At 37.8% G+C, this 20,546-nt stretch overlaps 1 protein-coding gene across 1 annotated transcript in view; it reads right to left on the bottom strand.

Annotated features, from left to right (window-relative positions):
* LOC135304940 (beta-1,3-galactosyltransferase 2-like) overlaps positions 1–20,546 on the bottom strand; it is a 577,146-nt gene that overhangs the window by 130,357 nt on the left and 426,243 nt on the right. The window contains 1 exon segment of the mRNA XM_064427917.1: positions 11,732–11,765. The gene's annotated coding sequence lies outside the window, so the exon portion shown is untranslated.

The following is a 20,546-nucleotide window of genomic DNA, read 5'->3' as shown; positions in this document are numbered from 1 at the left end:
AATTCAGTACAGCTATATTTATAATTATATGCCTGGACACATTTTTGGAAAACATGACACTACTGACAAACTGAGAACCAATTTAATAACATTTATCTATAAAATAAATAAGTAAACCACTAAACATGTAGAAAGGAAAAATAGAAAAGAAGTGGGTTACTTGAACATATTAAGGTATCACAAGCAGCTCCTTTGATTCCTTAAGCCCAGTTGCTCAGCTCAGTTTCAAGAAAAATGACACACCCATAGAGTTATCTAACTTCCAGAGTTTGATACAAAATAGTAACTTTTTTTTCTAGCACATCAGTGATATTCATGAATTTAAACAAGGATTAGAAGTTGAGCTGGGATCCAGATTTGCTACTGTACACAGACTTAATTCTTGTTTTCCATAGTGCAGGCATTTGTGCAACAGCAGGCAGGAGCCATGCCAGCTGCGCTGTTTACTCAGAAGGCAGAGAAACCCTGCCTTCCACCCCTTTGTCTCTCAGCCCCTGCCTGTTTGCCTTCATTTCTCTTCCCAGAAATAATGCCAGGTCTTTCAAAATCGAGGGCCAGGGGTGTGGTGGGGAAGAAGGGGTTGAGGAACAGAAAGGTTCCTAAATTTTACTGTACATTGTCAATAAAAAGAGCCCTATTTTCAATTCATTATGTTTGTTATATTTCATAAAACCCCTCAGATTTATAGGAGTAGACTGCACACACATCTATATTTCACTGAGCAAATCATTCCAACAGAGAGACACAAGAGACAGTGCCTTGCATAAAGCTCCTGAGTCAAACATGCAGCATTAACAAAGGGATAGCTTAGATAAAGCCTCACTGGAACATCCTTCACCCCACACAGAGGAACTTCCAGATTATGAAGCATTCTTTAATCATCTTTGGGAGGAAATCAGGTAGTATTGTGCCCTGCTACTATCACAGTGCAAGGATGTGTAGCACCTATAAAAGTATGTGTACCTAAATAGAAAGCCTTTATTATCTAGCAAATAGGTAGTCAACAAATGTCAGCATCTAGTGGCATGACAAAACTTGGATACAATGTAATTTGAGCAAGAATGTAGAGTTTTTCCTAATTTTGGCTGTTGGGTTTGTTTTTGTGTGTGTGAGCGTGTTTGGGGTAGAGATAGCTTCCTTATGCTGTTTTATCTCCTTCCCTGCTGAGGAGGTGAATCTCATCTCCCTCTACACAGCACAAAGACATTTATTCTTAAGATAGTTCTTAAGTGCTCTTTTCCTAATAAAGCTGACCCTTAAAACTTTATTTAGTTGTTTAATTGATTTGCTTATTTGCTTTAAAACTGTAATTTAGAGGTTTGTTCAAAACAGAATGGATTTAATGCTCATAGAGGTGAGCTGGTTTGGACAAGATTAACCTAGCAGTAGATGAGAAATACAATGTAGACCACAAACAGAAGTTTCCAGAACTCTATCCCTGTTTCCACAGTTCAAAACTGCTCAATATCTTCCTTGCAAAGGGATGCAATATCTGCCACTAAAGCCACAGTGAAGGTCTATTGACACTGCCATGATGAGTACCCTGGAAAAAGCTGGATTTTAGCTCCCTAGACTCTGCCCAAACCTTTGGTCTACAGAGCAAACAAGGACAATTCAATGCCTGGGCTGAATGCCAAAACACTCCTGCAGCTTCAGTTCATCCCTTACCCCCACATGACCTAGAGAGGTCATTTGAATTATTCCATAGACCCCATATGAGACACATCAGCTTCACATCAGTCTGAACTCAGGGAGCTCTTTCCCACAGTGACCAATGGGACTCTACAGGACTTGGCCTGAACTTCCCACATTTTTCCTTGTTAATATGCAGGAAAATATACAGGCCTGCCAAAGGTGTTAAATGAAGTCTCCACACTGGAATAAACCCATAGAAGACCCCCTGCATGCCATGCCATGATGGTTTGCATTACTACCTAACAACATTGTGTTATGTGCTGTTTTCATCTCAATGAAAAATGGGTATACAGAGATTTCTTTTTTTGTAGCATGCCTTTAAAGAACAATGGATATAGCTAAAAATGAGTCTGAAACTGTGCATAGCTATACATTAAAGTCATTAAATCCTGTTCGGAGAGAGAGCTGAAAGTCCTGTTTCTGCCAGCTTGTCTTCTGTCATTTCTGATTACTGATGCAATATGTGTCAATGTTCAATAATGACTGCTGAAGTCTTCATGCTTGATGGCTTAGGATGTCATAATCAAAGTACAAGCTTTATTAATCCTCTCATCAATAGAAGCCACAGGGTGTCTGTCACATTTCATTTGTGTGTGCCAAGAGTAAATAAACTGCAGCAAATGAAAGTGTTTATAAATATGGACAGATGTCAAGTGCATTACACAGTTACTCATGCTGCTGTTTCCTATTATAAATTTCCAGGCTTTACACAATGCTGATAGAGCCATACTTGAAGATATCTCTGTTTACATGGGTATCTTGCACCAATTCTGAATAGAATGAAAAGAAAAACTATTAAACTAATGGCCAAGTGGGAAGAATTTAATATCTCAGTCTGTCTCACAATTTTTATTCTGATAGCAACTGCTACTAGGGCAAACTACAACATCTGAGAATCTGATTTGCAATGAAAGGGCAGTGTACAATGTGTTAACAAACACTGTACTTTCTGGATTTTAGGCGTTCAGGTGAGAGATGGAAGATACTCAGCTCAGAAGTGCACCCTGCAAGCTCATGCAAGTATTCCACTTGGCAAGCTGTAGTTACCCCTGCTTTAACAGGACTGAGGGGAGTTCACTGAGATACAGAGCACATTATGCTGCAAGACAAATTATGACTAGCTCACTTTACACATGGAAACTGCCAAGCAAGAGGAGATAATGTTACTTGCTCATATCCCTGTGTTTTGTTCCTGGCTCAGTTTCTTGATTTGGAACATAATGGACTTGCAAAAGTTTGTAGAAATCACCAGGGTCTTCACAATAACAAATGATTTAGTGATAAAAACAGTAATCAAAATTGACTGTAATTGAATATTTTAACGTGATGCATGCAAGAAAAAGATAGCTGCAATTTATGCCTGAACACAATGATGCCTGAACATTAACATTCAAAAATGGGACTCAGGAGTTAAAATACACAGTCCTACTGGGGAAAAAAAAGTGATCTCAGTAACGTTCAGAGAGCAAACCAAACACTATTCACTGACACTGCTCACAGAGAAGCAGAGCCAGATGAGATGCTCTAATGTCATCATGCAAACCCATGGAGCTCAGGTTAGAGTTTAGTAAAGGAACCAGGAGAGAGTGAAAAGGCACCTTGCAACCCAAGGAGGGAGGCAGTTCTGGGTCTGACAGAAGCTCTGCACCTGTGGCAGGGAATAAACCCCACCACAAAGCAGCCCTAGAGGATCGTGGTTCTTGGGTCTGCCCAAGATCCCTGTTAGTGACCAAGTGCTAAGAGTTCCTGGGAGAGCAAGGCAGGCTGCAACAGAAATGGATTTGGGGGATCAGGTCACATGCCCCTGGACATGGCTGTATTTCTCTTCTGCTGAGACCACAGGTATTCTTAGCCAAAAAAAGGAGAACAGTCACTGACAGCAACACCCCACTGATATACCCACAGGGACATTAAAATGGAAGCAAATGAAAAACAAAAAAACCAAAACAACCAACAAAAACCCCTAAAAAACAAACAGGAAAAACCCACCAAAAATCCTACTTTAAAAGAATAAATCTATGAAAAAATACCTAAGTGAATTCACTTTCTATTAAACTTGTGAATGCAACATCAAATCATGGCTCAAGTTCCAGTCCTGCTCAGAGGCGCTACAACACTGTTTTGTTGATCCACTCGGTGTTCCTGCTCAGTGTCTCCAGTGAAGCCTGAGGTGTTGCCAGGTGCAGGCCCTGGAATTCCTGCAAGCTCAGTATGGAGATTTGCAAAGCCTCCTAACAGATGCTGCTCAGGTGTGCCCTGTCTGAGCTTCATTTGGTGCAGCTGTAACAGCAGTTTTTCCAGTTGAGAGTTTATCACCAATTTTGCTCACACCTATCTTTCTATACATATTATATCATAGATAATGCATGTTTCCCTTGGTCTCTAAACTAAATTTTGAGTGCAACATTTTACATGCAGTCAATAGTTTAGGGAATCATAAACAAATGGCAGCACAGATATGCTCTGTTCACAATTCTGATTATCTGCTCAAAGCAACAGTTGTAAACACCCCTCATGGTATCTCATATTTCAGAACCATTTATGTCCCAATTATCCTCAGCAGCACCTAATTAACGCCTGCTGTTCTCTACTAGAAGTCAACAGTTATTTCTAAATTTATATCCCTTTTATAGCCCGACACCTGAAAGTTAGGAAAATAAAAACACATTTTACTGGAATGAACTCAAAATTACCAGTTAATTCAGGAAATTTTACACGATACATGAACTTCTTATATCATCATTCAGAGAAATCAGACTTTGATAATATACCAAGAGATAGCTCCTTCTATAAACATACTGAAGGAAAGCTTCCAAAGTACTGTATGAAGTTTTGTTTACTAAAAGGCATTCTGTGGGCATAAATAATTAAGTCAAATACAAAGATGGTTGCTTGTTAAGAATGAAGAAAACCACAATTAACATATTTTTAACCATAGAGCAATGACACAGAAAAAATTAGGGAAAACTAATGAAAACATATGCAGTCAAGCTTTCATTTTAACAGTTTCTCTAGCACGCCTTTCCTGCAGTCACACACGTTCTGTGCATGTGAGACATTGCAACCTGTATTTTTTTGTCTTTAGGGGAAATGGGAAAAAACCCAACAAAACAGCAACCAAACCAAAACACTAAAACTCACTGAAGATTGCTTTCTTTTTGAGAAGAAGAAAAAAACACAGTAAAAAAGTTGATTTATGATGAAGTCAGCTTTTCATTGACCCCTGATTTAACAAGAGCTGATGTGCAAGTCACAAAGTCAGTTCTTTTGTAGATCTTTGTAGCCACTTTAAATTTAGAGGCTCTTTTGGTATCCTGTTTATCCAGCACATTACACAGCAGATTTGTTTCCCTGCCTTCCAGCCATACTGTTGTAGTTAATAAAAGTTTAAATCAGACATGTCTGTAATTTCAAAGGCAAGCTACATTTCAGGACACAGTCTTTTCAGATTAACTGATACAATGGCAATTTTTTTCCTAATAAATCTGAAACCCATTTTCAATTTTACATCCTGTACCTGATCAGTTACATGACCCCACAAGAATATTTTTTCTATCTTACTTAATCATTTGTCTGCAAGGAAAACAATATTCCCTTATCTCTTAGAATAAAGGGTTCATAGAAAATTAACAGTGATGAAGCTTTCAAATGGCTTATCTAGGTTGTAAGGTCAGGCTAGATTTCTTGCCTCCAACCAGAAACTAGCAGGCCTGTTGTGGGCATTGACTGACACAGACTCTGCTATGCCAGCAAGGCAAAACCAGTTTACTGCACCAGATTACCAGTATTTATAGGTCACTATGTTCATGCAAGATTTTACACTCCAACCCCTTTGTCCTGGTGCCTTTTAGAAACACAGCCTTCTGATTATTCTCCTTACACCAGTAATGTCCTTGTTACCCCTTTCCACCAAAGTCCTTTTAGCTCTCCCCTCATCAGAGGGTCAGAGTGACCAGACACGGTGTCCTCACTTCTGTTCATCCTCAGCTGATTTCTCCCAGGGCCAAAAGCTCTGCAGTGCCACACAGCTCAGCTCCTGTGGCTGTCTGCTCTGCAACAGCCTGGCTACACAATTCCACTGAACTGGAAAAAACCAGTCATAGAAATTAATTACTGCAGTATTAATTAGCTAGGATATCTCACTGGGTCAATTCATACTGCAGTATTAATTAGCTAGCACATCTCACTGGATGAAATCAATTACAATTGTACAAACATATTCTCATTTTTCATACAGACATTTCTGAATGTTGTGGTTTTTATGAACAGATTCAGGGATCACTCTATCACATGCTGCACCCCTGTGCCAGGTGTGTCCATTGATTTCTGTGGGATCTTCAGTGTGTAAAGTGATAGGACTGATGAAAATATATGAAGTGCACAGTTACCATGCTATTATTTATCTATAATTTCAGTCTAAACTAATTTATAAATGATAGCAGCATTAGGAGCAAGGACTCTTACCTACATCATATCCTACTGGAGAATGCAGTTTGCTCTGTAAAACTAACAAGTGTGGATCAGAAATGTTCATTTGCAGACCAAATAGAGGACATGGAGGCTGTTCTTAATTTTTATTCCTGTACAAACAGGCAGGAATTATGTATCTTTTCCACCAGTTAGAAATCTACCAGCCAGTAGATTTGAGCCAACACATTCCATCAGGAAAATACAGTGTTAGATCCAGACAACTGCATTTTCCATCCCTGTCTAACAACAGTGGAACAAGGGCAGTGCAGGCCCCTGTCCCAGTGCATCCATAAAACAAGAATTTAACCCCTCAGAGAGGAGGTAAAACTCCAAAGAGTAATTGTGTCAGTGGCACACATAAGCACCAAAACAACATCTGCAGTCCCACTGCACTTTCTCCAAGCTGCTTGTGGAATTTAGTGAAATGGACATATTTGTGTAAGAGCTATAATTACATCATTTCTTTTCCCCTGATGGAAAACAAGGGAATACTACAGAGCTCTCCATATCAATAATCCCATGGCATTTTACATGTATGCATTTCAAAGGAATGACTCCTCTAATTTAGAAGTCTAGATGAGTAAATGCTTAATTCAGTTTAGAGGATTCTTAAATAGTAATATTTAATTTAGTCCAATGGGAATATTTTTAGAAACTTCAAAGGAAACAGAAAAGGAGCTCCTAAGCAGATAGGAGAATGGGAGGTGACAGAATAAATATAGCTGTTGTTCTGAAAGAAAAGGACAATTATATTAATATACTTTTATATTTATTATTTTTAGTTTATTTCCAGTTATAGATCAGGTTGTGTTGTAATGCTATCTTTAGATGAATCAATATTTACTAAAATAAATCTACACATATTCTATTGCCCCCATCACTTTTCCCTATAAACTGTATCTGTATAAATTATAGAAAGCAAGCTACTGAATGACTATTTCTTGGCAAGCACTTCTAAAATCGTACACATATACTGATACTGGGGGGAGGTTCCTCTTGCTTTTGTATCTTCTGCATTTACCCAGCTCAGTGCTATTCATTCTGATCTAATAAATGAAATCTGGAATAATGAGGCAGTCTGTTAATTTGTATTTAATATGCTGAGAAAACTGTAAAATTGTCATGGACATCTCTTCCCAGAATAATGCTGGACCTTTATCCAGTACAGCACAGAGAGGCAGCCCTCACAGGAAGGGTGATGGAGGAATGTAACTGGAACAGGGGGTTTGAGGGAACCTGGGTCCCAGCCAGGGGTAACAGCGAGAAATCCAAGCTGGGAGAAGGTGGGGCTAAGATCTCTCACTGGCCTGCACACTGGTAGTTCCCCCTGGTTAAATCATTCAGACATTCCTTACAGAGGATAATTCCCTTGGCATCGCCCAAGGAGTGCAGCCATTTCTCCCATTTGAACCCAAAGCAGCCAGCACCCAGGTGACTGCTGTTCCAGTCATCTCTGCTGTCACACCCACATCCCTGGAGAAATATTATTTCTGCAGTCTAAATCAATTTTAAAAGAAACTTTTGAAAGAATTTATTTTCAGGCAAGAATTTTGAACAAAGAATTAACCCCCTAACAGAAGTTAATTTGCCATTTTAATTTTTTCTTTTTGAAATTAATTAATTTAATATGTTCTATTGTTTTTGTGTTTCTGTCGTGTTGTTTTGGCCACCTGATATAGCTCCCAAAAATCAGATGCTTAATATTTGATAGCATATAATATCTGTAGTAGTATTTATTAATTCAAGTGTGGTAGATATTATGGGTTCTAACTCTGTCTTCTCACAACGCTCAGTGTATGTAAAAAACCCCAAAACACAACAAACAAGATCCCTTGACTTATGAAAAGTGCCTAACTTTATGCACATGAATATATATGGACACATTTCATTCTGAAGCTGATTATATTAGAAAACTGCCATTTCAATTTTTTTTCTCCTAGCTAGGTTTTGCAACATAAAAATCTTGTGGGATTTATTCCTTTCTTTAAGGAGATCTTAAGTCAGAAATTATACTATATCCATGTTCCTAAGAGACCTCCTGGGAGTTCCTTTCTAAATTCAGCATAACTGGTTGCCAGCAAATGCCTTTCAAAGATCAAAGACAGACACCCTGAGCCCACACTACACCAAGCAGATATTTACTCCTGGCACCAATTGCAGCAATGAAATTTAGCACATATCAAAAAAATCACTGCTTTTACATGATGATGCTAATTTTTTTCCTCCATCTTGAATGTAATCTGCACAAGAGAACAGTATCTAAATGTGCTTTGGAATCTTTACACTGTTTAGGAAACATGGTATTTTTACTGAGAACCAAGTTCATGTGCAATGATGAAAATCACTGTATTTTTATCAGTAATTATCTCATATATATGTATGAGGTCTGACATTTATTTACAGTTAAGAATATCAGTTAAATAAAGCAAGGCAGAAGGAAATTTAAGAAGCAAACACTGAAGCTTTTATACCTTGTTGGAATATAAATTTCTATCAGATGAGCCCACATTTATCATTACTTTCCCTAAGGCTTCTGATATGCTCCTTACTGGCAAAGAATTATATTTAGCAGAATTTTCTCAGCAAATATTCTTCAAATCATAAACTAGAACACATTTCTAAAACTTTGCAACCATTTTGTCTCATTGAAAAATGTGCTAAAGAGTTACATATGTCAAAATGAGACCAAATATTTACCTAACAACTGGTTTTATACTTAATTCCAGTTTACTGAGGCTATCCTGGTTCTTCACAGTTCTGAACCTTAGGCAGCATTAACACCAGTAGGAAAGAACCAAAGCATTTCACCTAAAAGTAGTTTATTCTAGGAACGTGCTTTGTTTTGCTAAATTGCTTGTTCAGATGTGGTAGCAAATGATTTTCATTTAACAGCTCTTGATGTTAAAGAGAAGACTAAAAGCTCCCTAAAACATTCATTTGTTAATGGCAAGTCATGGTTCTGTCAATGCACCCAAGTTCCTGTGAGTTAGAGGACAGGAAACCCCTCTTGGAGAACTTCATTGGTTTCGTTTTGGTTTTTTCTCTTAATCTGTAGATATGATAATTTATTTAGTATTGCAACTATTTTAAAGATTAAAACAAGCTTTTAAAACCCCACTTCTCTTTTCAGCAGTGAGTGGCAATTAACCAAGCACAGTAGTCAAAAGCAAATCAATTAAGACAACATAAGATCAGCAGTGAGAAAAGCAATGCTTGTATACAGTTAGAACAACTCATGAGCACAGATTAAATAAGGAGAAACATGGTGAGCAAACACTGGATTTTGCTTCTGTGTTTTCTTGAAAAAGATCATAACCTGCAACCCCCCTGATTCACTCAGGAACATCTGATCTTCACCGAGTCCCATATGACCCTAAATCAAAATATTATGGAAACACTTCTATTTTTCCTGACAGAATTTACATTGAAATGACTGTAAAATAGAGATAAATCCAGTCGCATGCAACAAAAAATTAAATTTTTATAATGCTACTTGTCTACTGCTCCTTTTATGCTATCCATGTCAAGAATGTAAACTGATATTGTTATTAAAAATGCAGTTTAAATGGAAAATATATTTATCATAAATAGCCTGCATAGCAAAGTTTAGCAAGTGTCACCTTCTCTGTGAGAGTAAGGAAGGAAAAACTGTTGGAGGTAGAGTTGTTAGGGGGAATTTTGTCACACCCTGTACTATACTGCAGCCTTGGATATCCTATTTGTCTAAAATCCAAGAATATTAGGACAGAACAGCACCAGATCCCTGTTAAGTTACACCAGAATGAAACAGAATATATGGGATTTACATCTGGAGTTGTGGAGACACAGCTTTCATCCTATTTCAGAAAGGGGAGAACAAGCATGTATCTGTCTAGGAAAAAGACATTATATAACAGCAATATCTATCTATATAGTCATAGACATATAGACAGTCTGCTACTGTCTGGACTTCTTTCAACACAGAAAGCAGCCACAAGCAAAGGTGATATTCCAAACAAGCCCAACAAAGCAAAACAACTGAATCCAAAGTATTGGACATGACAAAATTCCACACAGATCTATTCCTAACAAACTTATAGGGAAAGAAGTGGATCCAAGAGGAAGTTGTTGTTTCACTGAGGTGCTGAGCTTACTCACAGGCAGTACAGGTCATATTCCCAAGTCCCTGCACAACTGTTAAAAGCAGTATTCTTCAATACTAATATTTAAAAACAGGACAGCTGCTGAAGCCTAGGAACAACTGCAAAGAATAGGTAGCAAGATTGCCCCATGTTTAACTGAGAGTAATTAAAGATGATTTGCAAAAATATTTTTTCTGGAAAGAAAGGTGACATGTACCATTTTCACTCGGACCAGTAGCAGAGGCCAGCTGAATGCACAGTTCTGCTCAGAAGGGCTCATTTCCTTAAGCCAACCAAAGTGTCTTTAACCAATCCAGGAAAACTACCTCTAGGCTGGACTACATGGATGTGAACAAACAGAACTATAAGCACCTTGTAGAATATCTGAACAGATAAAACACTTTAAGCAACCAACTACATCTGGTTTGCTCTCAAATTCAAGTTATATTTTCTGTAATGGACAATCAGAAGTCATATACTCTAGCAGCCACTTCTCTTTATAATTTGGGAATTTCAGTCCACTACTAACTAAAAAGATTCAAAAATAATTATTCTGTTTCTATTATTTGTTGCTCAATTTCTGACCTGTTTTTTTTCTTTACACATTCACAGAATATTTCCTAGACTATCCTGAAACCAGTCTTCTAATATATAAACTTTTAATATTTTAATATAGTAACCCAAATTCTGAAAATCTTCATCTGTTATTATTCTGCTTGGTTTTGAAGTTAGAGAACTCAAACATATTTATTATAGCTGATTTTGATAATGTATTTATTTTTAAAAATGTTGTATGCTCTTCCACATAATAAAGATATCTCAAACATCTCAGATGGTGATATATGTTCCACAGCATCCCAAAAGCAGCTCCAGAAACAAAGCTGTGAGATATTTCACAGTGTTGGCCAGTGAGGTATTCCAGGCTGGCAGTGAGTTTACTGATTTAGATTATGACTTAGTGCTGGTAATAATTGTTCTGCAAGATTTGTTCATCTTTGCTTGGGTAAAGCACAAGCCTGGTCTGAGGAAATTTAGAGCAGGTCGGAAGGAGCTTTTGGTGCTTAAAGCATCAACATTTCTAAACTGAGCAAAATGGCAAAGATTGAGAAACGTGGCATCAATACATGCCATGCTTCTCACCCTTAGAACAGCAGTTACTGCTTCACACCACCACAGAGATTAAAAATGGTCAGTCACATTCATTTTGAGGTCAGTAAGACTTCAATTATTGAGTATTATTCTGCATTAAGACCTCAATGTTATTCTACCTTGCAAAGGCAGGAGAAGTTTGTTCATGTTCATCAAGAAAAGGCAATACCGTGAGATTACAGCTGTGGATATGAGTGCAAAGGTTATTCCCAACAAAAGCTCATCTAAAAATCAAATAGCGAATCCTATTTTTATCTCTGCCATGGTTAATAATTTCTTCTAGAATATGAACTGACCTTGGAATCCTGAGGCTGCTGACATGGACACCCCCTGAAAAATAAAACAGTATTTAGATGTGTTAGTGGTTATATAAAAATTCATCCATATATTGCAAAGAGTAGCTCAGCTATTATGTAGACAAAGCATTTGAATAACAGCTTCAGTACATTCTAGAATTACATCTGACTTGAAAGCACTTACTTATCTGAAAATTATTCCCTGTGCCATCAAGGGAGAACTTAAATACACCCCTAGAAAAAATTGAAACAGTTCTACTACATATTTGTACTTTCCTCTTGCAATTTCATTTTATAATCAATAAATTCAGCCTTTTTCTTTGACAGTAAAGCATGATTAATTTGCAATAATTTTCTTATTCAGTCTGATGAAGCATAAAGCTCTAAAAAAACAAATCCAGAGGAACATATTTTAAACTAATGGCAGATTTATAACATTAAAATACACTGCATTTAGAGATATCTAAAATACAATCCCCACTTGTGCATAGCTTTTTGATAAATGGACACAAACTCTATGGAAACTTTCTTCACTAAAACACTTTTTTTTTTCATTGAAAAGGATGACCATTTGGAAGAATAAGTTCTGTCTTTAATTTTAGTTCTGCATGTTAATCATATTTCTGCCAAGTTTCCCTGAAATTTTCAGCAATGTAAGTTTTTCTTTATCTCTTACTCTAAATTAATCAATTAATTGCATACTTGTTGTACTATTTAAACAAGCCTGCATAAGCAAGGTATTCCTGTATCTACCCTTGTTGCAGATAAAAGTGAACAGAAAATAGAAATCAATAAATAGGTTTCTGACTAGAAAATGTCTGATGCCATTTCTTTTTCAACAAATTTATTACCTACTATGCTATGAAATCCAAGCAGTTACCAAAATTATACTGGAAAAATGTTATTTTTAGAACTCTGCTGAGTTGTGTTATCAAAAACAGCTTTGTCTTGGCCAAATGTCACAGAAGGACACTTGGCCCAATGAGACAGTGAAGGTGCATAAAAGATTCCTGCACTCTGACACAGTGCCAGTGTTCTAACCCAGTGAAAAAACATATCTGATTTAAAAGTTCTGACATCAAGGCACCTGTAGTCAAAATTATTTTGGATTAATATATAAACAAAAAGTCAGTTCGATTCCACACCATTTCTAATGAGATTTAGCATTAATAGTTTGAGTTACTTATGCAGGCTTCAATAAGTGTTTTGAGAGCAAGACAGATCTGCCCTCTTACTGCACAGCACTGCAGGAGCACAGACATAGGTTGTTTGTCCACAGGCACAGTAAAACATCAGCAGATTTCTAATTTCTTATTTATTAGATTTCTAATTTCTTAGTTGTCTGATATGTTCAAACTTTCAAAAGAAATGGATAATCTATCAGTGAAATTGTATTACATAACACCAATGCCAGTCAGGTACAGGTTACCTCCTCACCAGATGCACATTTACAACCTTACTGTTGCAGCACCTCTAATAAAGTTTAGGGCAAAAGAAAAATATTCTTGTCCAGTTACATAAATCAATTAGGATTCTCTAAGTCTTTTTCAAGTATGAATAGATCACTTGAAAAAGCACAAACTGATAGAATCTCTCTAAAATCAGTTCTTAAGGAATACTACTAAATCTTAAAAGTCAATGGCCAGTGCAATAATGCATTAAGAACTAGGTATTTAGAAGTTTTAGGCATCTTGCATATTAATGTCTACAAATAAACACATAGGCCTGGAAACTCTTACATTAAATTCAGAGTGCCATAGTATCATTGATATCTGAGACAGTCCTGATTCACAAGCATGCAAGTGAGAGGAGAGGCAAATCCAGAAAAACATCATCAAGACAGATTAGGAAAAATAGCCAAAAGGCAGACTTTTTTTCTCTTCAGTGTCAGACAACATAATTTTGATCTACTGGGGTTTTTTTGGTTTTTTGTGTTTTTTGTTTTTTTTTTTTTTTTTTTAAAGACAAATGAATCCAGTGGGATTTGTTGAGGAAAAAAACTGCCATTTCAAAGTAGTAAACATCAGTGTCTCAGTGTAAAAAGGAATCTCTGTAGCTGTAATGTGCAATAGAAAAGGTTGGCCTTTCAGGACACTTTGTATTCCTGACATGCAGATAGACATTAACGTACCAGCTCAGTGCAATAGTAAAAACATCTTTTCCAATTCCTAATCCAGCCTCCCAGAAATGAGTGTGTGACACTAAACCCCTTTAAACAGTTTAGGCTCTCAAGTGGGATTTGTATTTTATATGTACTTGTCATTGTAATGGAAAACACACTGTCCTAATGCCAGGTTCTTAAAGCAAAGAGGGTCCTTTACAACAAATAGTAATTCCAGGATTTACAAAGCAATGGCACAGAGGTTTCTCTTAAGGATGGATTTTAGCTAATCATGTAAAAAGCATTCTATGCATCCTTTTCTAATGCAAAATAAGGATGAGACTGAGGGTGCCTGGGCTAGGGCTCTGAGCACCCCTGTCCACTGGAAGCTGTCCCTGCCCATGAAGGGAGGTTGGAATTAAATTATCTTTGAGGTCCCCTCCAACTGAAACCATTCAATGAAATTTCTCTGAAATGCAATGTAGTTATAAAAGCTGTGGTTGATTATGGAAATAGGCATAATTATGCAATGGAGCTGTGAGATTATCTGTGGAATTACAGTCACAAACCATCCAAGTTCATGAACTCTGTGTACATATCTGCAAAGCTGAAAACATCACTGGAACTTGAGCAGAAAGCTGGTCACTGCTTCCCTTTAGTCTGTCTTGAACTTCAGCTCCTAAGGGTGTCTGTCATAAGGCTGATAATCCCTGCTCGCTGACTTAAAGTAGTTTCACTGAACATGTAGGTATTCCAGAATGTAAGAACTGGGATTGAGGCCCCATTGTCAGGTCAGTCTGGCAATAAAGTCACCTGTAAAATGTATGTGAGAGTTGATGGAGGCTCTTCAGTGAGGAAACCCTTCCAAGCCTTCTTCAACAGCTCAAACACATGGGAATCTACATACACAAAAACTTTAAGGGGTAAAGCCTGTCTCCATGAATCCCAGGAAATTACTGTATAATCTCATAAAGGGGGAAAGAGCATTGTGGGAGGTAAGGAAGTCTCTATTCAGAACATTCATTGGCATGTAACTTCTTCTATTCTAATCCTTAAAATCAATGGTGAGGTTTAAAGGCTCTACACAATAATTTTGTGTCTTTTCAGCCTATTTGTACATTGTAACAAAAGTAATCAACATTAATGGGGATTACATAGCTAAACTGATGTAATAATCCCTGCCCTTTAAAAGAAGTAATCCTTTTGTTTCATATCCACTCTCCTCTCTCCCTCTCTTACCACCTTTATTTCGTTCTTGGAGTTTGCTTTCTGCCATTCAAATGTTCTCATTTGGCTCAGCAGACAAAGGAAGTGGAAGGAGTACGTGGTGAAGACTGAAGAAAGACTTTAAGGGAGTTGAAACTCTCTTCAGGGACTCTCTAACCCCTATCCTGTTAAAAACAGCTCTACCTCAACAACAGAGGGTTTCCTTTGAGCTGACAAACCAGATATACGAGTTCAGTGAAAACACCCTCCTGAAGTGACTACACGGCCTCCAATACTCCAAACCCCTTATTTAGAGGTACCTAAGGTGTGCTGAAGGGATGGGACTGTTAGATCTTGTTCTGTGTGCTCATTCTGCTGCAGGCAAGTAGTGCAGAAGGATTCTCAGCCTCAGCAAGGCTCTGTGAGAGGTTTCAGTACACATTTATCTGACAGAGCACAGAACAAACAATTGGACTAAAATACAGCTCTTAGAACAGGTTGCTCTACAGACAAGCTTGTCTCTGAATCAAACCCAGATGTTTTCCCTGTGTGTAAAATGGCGGTGTATGTACTCAGTATAAAAGCTCAAAATATTTGCCACACAAATAATAGCTGGAGATGTGTTAGACAGGATGCTTGACCAGATCCAATCAGAAACCAAGAGAAGACCACAAGGACCTAACCATCAGAACTAACACAGACTTCTTAGGTTTTAAAATACATATTAAAAGCATGTATTTTAGCAGTACTTTAGCAGTTCATTGGAGCAAGACTAGCAGCCATAAGTTACCGTTTCATGTAAGATTAAATAACATCCTTCTATTAAAGAGGAAACTCCGTCTGTGTGGGATTCACATTCTCTGAATCTGAGAGAAGCAGAGAAGAGAATGATGAAAACAATTCTTATCTCATTTGCTGTGCCTGTGTTGTGCAAAAGTAGAATGCAATATGGAGATTGTTTACCCAAAGTGATAGTGTTTTGTTTCCTTGGCCCATCAGTGCCGAGCACATGTCCAGACTGTTGGTCAGCAGTCACAAGATTTTGTTCAGTTGAGTTTGTTGATTGTTGTTTGAGATTTTGTCCAGTTGAGTTTGTTGATTGTTGTTTGCTGAATTGCTCGTGCAGTTTCAGTTTAGATGTAGTATAATAGAGTATAGAATAATATTGTACAATAAAGTAATTAATTAGCCTTCTGATATCAAGGAGTCAGATGCATCTTCCCAGATGTTGGGGTCACCTTGCTTTACAATAAATCTGTTTTATTGCAACCACTGTAATGACACAGCCCACCGACAGCAGGGAATTCTTCCCTGGTCAGTGCAAACCCAGGAGGATTTCACGTCCTCCCTGCAGAGGTGCAGAAGGGGCAGTGACAGCGCTCATCTGCCCTGGCTGCTGAGCACAGCCAGGGGCTCAGGGCTTTGGCAGCAGTGTGGGTGCAGCAGGGCCATGGCTGCTGTGCTCTGGGATGCGCTGAAAGAGCAGCAGGATGGCAGCGAGGGGGTTAAAGCTGGCTGTGACACCCAGAGCCCCCGGGCCCATTAACACCAGGTACCACAGAGCCAGCCCTGCAAGGCACTGCCTGCCTTTCCCCTCGCAGCCAAATCAATTTCAACCCTTTGTGCTGGACACAGACCAATTACTAATCTTCTTTCTCTTCTTTCCTGCTGCTTAACAGGGCTACAAATAATGGTTTAAAATTACTCTCTGAGACCTACCCACATGACTTTCCGAGCAGAAACCAAAGTAACTTAAATGATCAAAAATCATTTTTATTTCAAGGTGAAATGTCTTTGAAATACAAAGAAAAGAAAAATCCTAGCTAAAACTAATCCAGAAATACCACTGTTTTGTGGTCACTGCAAAGATCCTATCTGGATTTGCAATCATGTAAAAGAATCCATTAGGAGTCAAAATAAATTCAAAAACAGGAAAGGAAACTTCTCAGTACGGATTCAGGCATTTTTTGCACAACACTTTGCACAACACTTACCATCACTCTGGCACTGCCGAACAACTATAAATCTTTTTATCTAACCTGTTAAGTGGATTTTGGACCTGCTCTGTGCTGCTAGGGAATCAAAACTGCTGGAGGACAATGACAACTCTGCTTGTGTGAAGACTGGGACTGATTAGGGTCTTTATTAGGCAGCTCTTCCTGACACTGTTATGTGAAAAACACCCCCCAAACCCCAGAAATCTACATAAAACTAACAGTGCAGACCTAACAAATGGATTAGAAGAGAAGCATGAAGTTTGCTCTTTAGGCTTGCTTCTCCCTCCAAAGTTTATTTGAATGCTGGTCCTGTCACAGATGTGCTCTGCACTTATTGCATACAACACTTGGTAATGAAACAAAGTTTAGTCAAACATTTAAATATTTTCTCAACTTCAGGAGAAGGGGTCACTCATAAACCTCTTATGTACCACATTGAAGTGAAATTTAAGCTTAGATATACACCACACTTATAAACCTTCCAGCCTTGTCCAGTATCAGATTGAAAGGAAGGGAAATTTCCTCTGGTTATATCAAATACAATAAGAAAAACCCAAAAACCCCCAAACACACACACAAAAAATAACGTGGAGTCCTCAAATCAATTATCTTTCTACGCACTCCTGTTATATGTCACTATTTCATCCACACATAAAATACCTTTATTGCTACCTGCTGATAGAATCTGTGACACAGAAATCTGTGCTAAAAGAGTTTTGATTTTGATAATACATACAGTTAAAAAAATATTACATATATCTTGTGTGTATCTTATCTCTTTGAAAAACAGTGATTTTTTTTTTCCTTTTTAATGGAGGTTTTCATTACTTGCCAAGTGCTTTTGGTCAGCTGCTTACTGAAATCCATCTCTAATACAATTTTACGTATTGTGAAACAAGGACAATATTTTTTCATCTGTGCTGTTTTATTGGACTGGGAAAAATAATCAATAGTCCCTTATTACATGAAGACATAATGCCTTGGATTGAAACAGTGGCAGAGGTTAATGAATGTGAAATGAGTTCACCCAAGGGTGCCTAAGAACAGGGAAGAATGTGAAATACCAACAAGTGGCACAGCCTTTACTACAGCTCTGCAGAAGTTTATGTTTGCTATTTCACCTAGAGAACAACATGAAATATGAATCTGGATTCTTACAAAATGTAGGTAACTGAGGCAGGTTCCTAGGGTGGGAGAAAGCCAGGGAAGGTCTAATGCAGAGCACCTTCAGACTCACTGATTACTGATTATCATGTATATAATTACACTTAATTTATTCCAGTATGCATAGTTACATGTGCATGGAAGCTGTTAATTTCCTGTTAGCACAGAAAAATGTCAAAGAAAAGCACAAACTGCTTAGAGTAACACCTTTCATGTCAAGCTGGTAACTGAAGCTACATCAGTAAATTTCTGTCAGGAGACTCTGGTACATCAAATGCTCCTGGAGCATCTTTAGCTTATACAGAATTATGATGGAGTCCACTCCAAATGTGAAACTTGTAGGGGTTATGAACAGCTATTTGTCAGAGAGAATTAAGCACATAAAAGTTTGCATCATTGCAGAAGTTAATGAGGAACTCTAGCTCATGTACATGCTGCAAACCAAAGGAATTCATGCAAATGTACTCAGATCCACCTCACCTGGCCAGCTCTGACAATGAAACTGCAGCACTGTGGGTGGGAGGTTACACTCCGCCAGCCCTGGCTTATCTTTGTGTTTCAGCTCAAGAGTCTAAGAACTCAGCCAGTTTTATACTGTAAACTCTGTACAGGATCATGTAAAAATAGGTTAATGCTGGTTTGCTTCTGCAACACAGCCACTGCATGGCTACAGCTCAGTGAGTCAACAGCATTTACAAAAAAAAGCAGGTGTTAAAAGAGACTTCTAGAATGCACACTGTAATTTCTTCCCTACAACATTTTAGTATCACACTGAGTGACAACCAGCTGGAATCTACACTCATATTTTTCTTCAAAATGATGAAAGGTCAGGCTTGATCACAAGTTCTCTAGAAAAACTGCAAAGTACAAAGACTGATACATCAAATTAAACATTTGAGAAAAGTGGGACTCGCTCATAGAAACAAACGCCTTCCTTTGAGAACCTGGAGACACCACAGCATAATAGGGCAGTTAAAAATCAGTAATTAATTCCTCATTAATTTCCACAACAAACTACAGACAGGTTTGGAAAACAGTAATAAATTTAAAGTGGCTAAGACACAAAGATGAATGAACAGAATCCTAACTTGATTACTTGGAAAGTGAATGAGAGATTCAGTACAGCTGTTTTAGACTAAGAAATACTGTATTTGATTATAGCAAGATATGTGGAAGCACAAGGTGAGGACAAATGCCTTTAGCAGGCTTTTAGTAAGCCCTAGCAGGTCATGTGGTAATTAGTTTTTAATAAAGGTATTTAATTTATGCTTTAAAGTCTAACCAGAACTTAAGATAAAATATGTTTTATGTCAGACAAACTTTTTTGTAAGAAGTAGGAGAGAAATCAAAAGTATGAAAGGTGTCTGGAGAGGAGGAAGAGAAAGAAGCCCAAAAATCTTAATGATTAAATGACAAGTGAGGTCCAAATTAGACTCAATCAGACATCAGGTCTGAAAGATATGGAAATTTTGAGAATTAATGACTCATTGCATGACCAATAATACCAGGAAAATGAGTTCATAGGAGAACAGAATGTAGGGAGTATGACACCACAAGAAAATAATTTCCTACCAGAGAGCATATAGAAACCCAGGAGTGACATATTAAGGGATTTTTGACCTATTCAGAAATCAGGCTTTTGAGACTTTCTCATTAAAGAACAGCTGTTTTGATAGACAGTCAAATAATCCAATTTATTCACCAGCTTCACTGAAATTAATTACTCCACCATTACCCTGAGCAACAAAATTAAAAGGAGAAGAACATCCCAGCCTCTACTAATGGTGCTGTAATATTGGAACTACAACCAAGCATTTTCTTAAAAGGGAGAACTCCTCACTCATTAATTTTCTGTCATGTGCTGCAAGCATTGCAGTTGCAATGTCACATTCTCTGGTTTCTTCTGCCTCCCCGGTGTAAAGTAGTACAGCTCTGACAGTTTCACTGCAATCAGACTTTACTACTCATTACATGCTTTTCACTAAATTACTAGAAAAAATAAAAATAAAAACAAAGCTGGCATGAAATTAGGTTACACACTATGAAATTATTTACAGCAGCCCTCCAAGCCCCACATCAGGGGAAGTCACAGAGTGTGGGACTGCAGAATTTACGCAGCTTGACTGTACTACATCTGGAGGTTGACAGCTGGTTATTATGTACACCTAATTTACCCAAGCGGTAAATACCACAAGTAGAGAAATCTTTTCACCTAGGGCTTGTGGTTCAGTTGGCTTAGTATGTTATGTTTAAAACAAAATACAGAATAAATTATGAGCAACTCTTCCCCACACTTCGTTAGCAGTGCACGATGCTCCACAGCTTAAATACACTAAATGGAGCATCT

The sequence above is a fragment of the Passer domesticus genome, chromosome 7 (assembly GCF_036417665.1).
Source record: "Passer domesticus isolate bPasDom1 chromosome 7, bPasDom1.hap1, whole genome shotgun sequence".
In the NCBI taxonomy this organism is placed as follows: domain Eukaryota; kingdom Metazoa; phylum Chordata; class Aves; order Passeriformes; family Passeridae; genus Passer; species Passer domesticus.
Note: the sequence above shows the minus strand (reverse complement) of the source record. Positions and strands in the feature narration are given on the sequence as shown.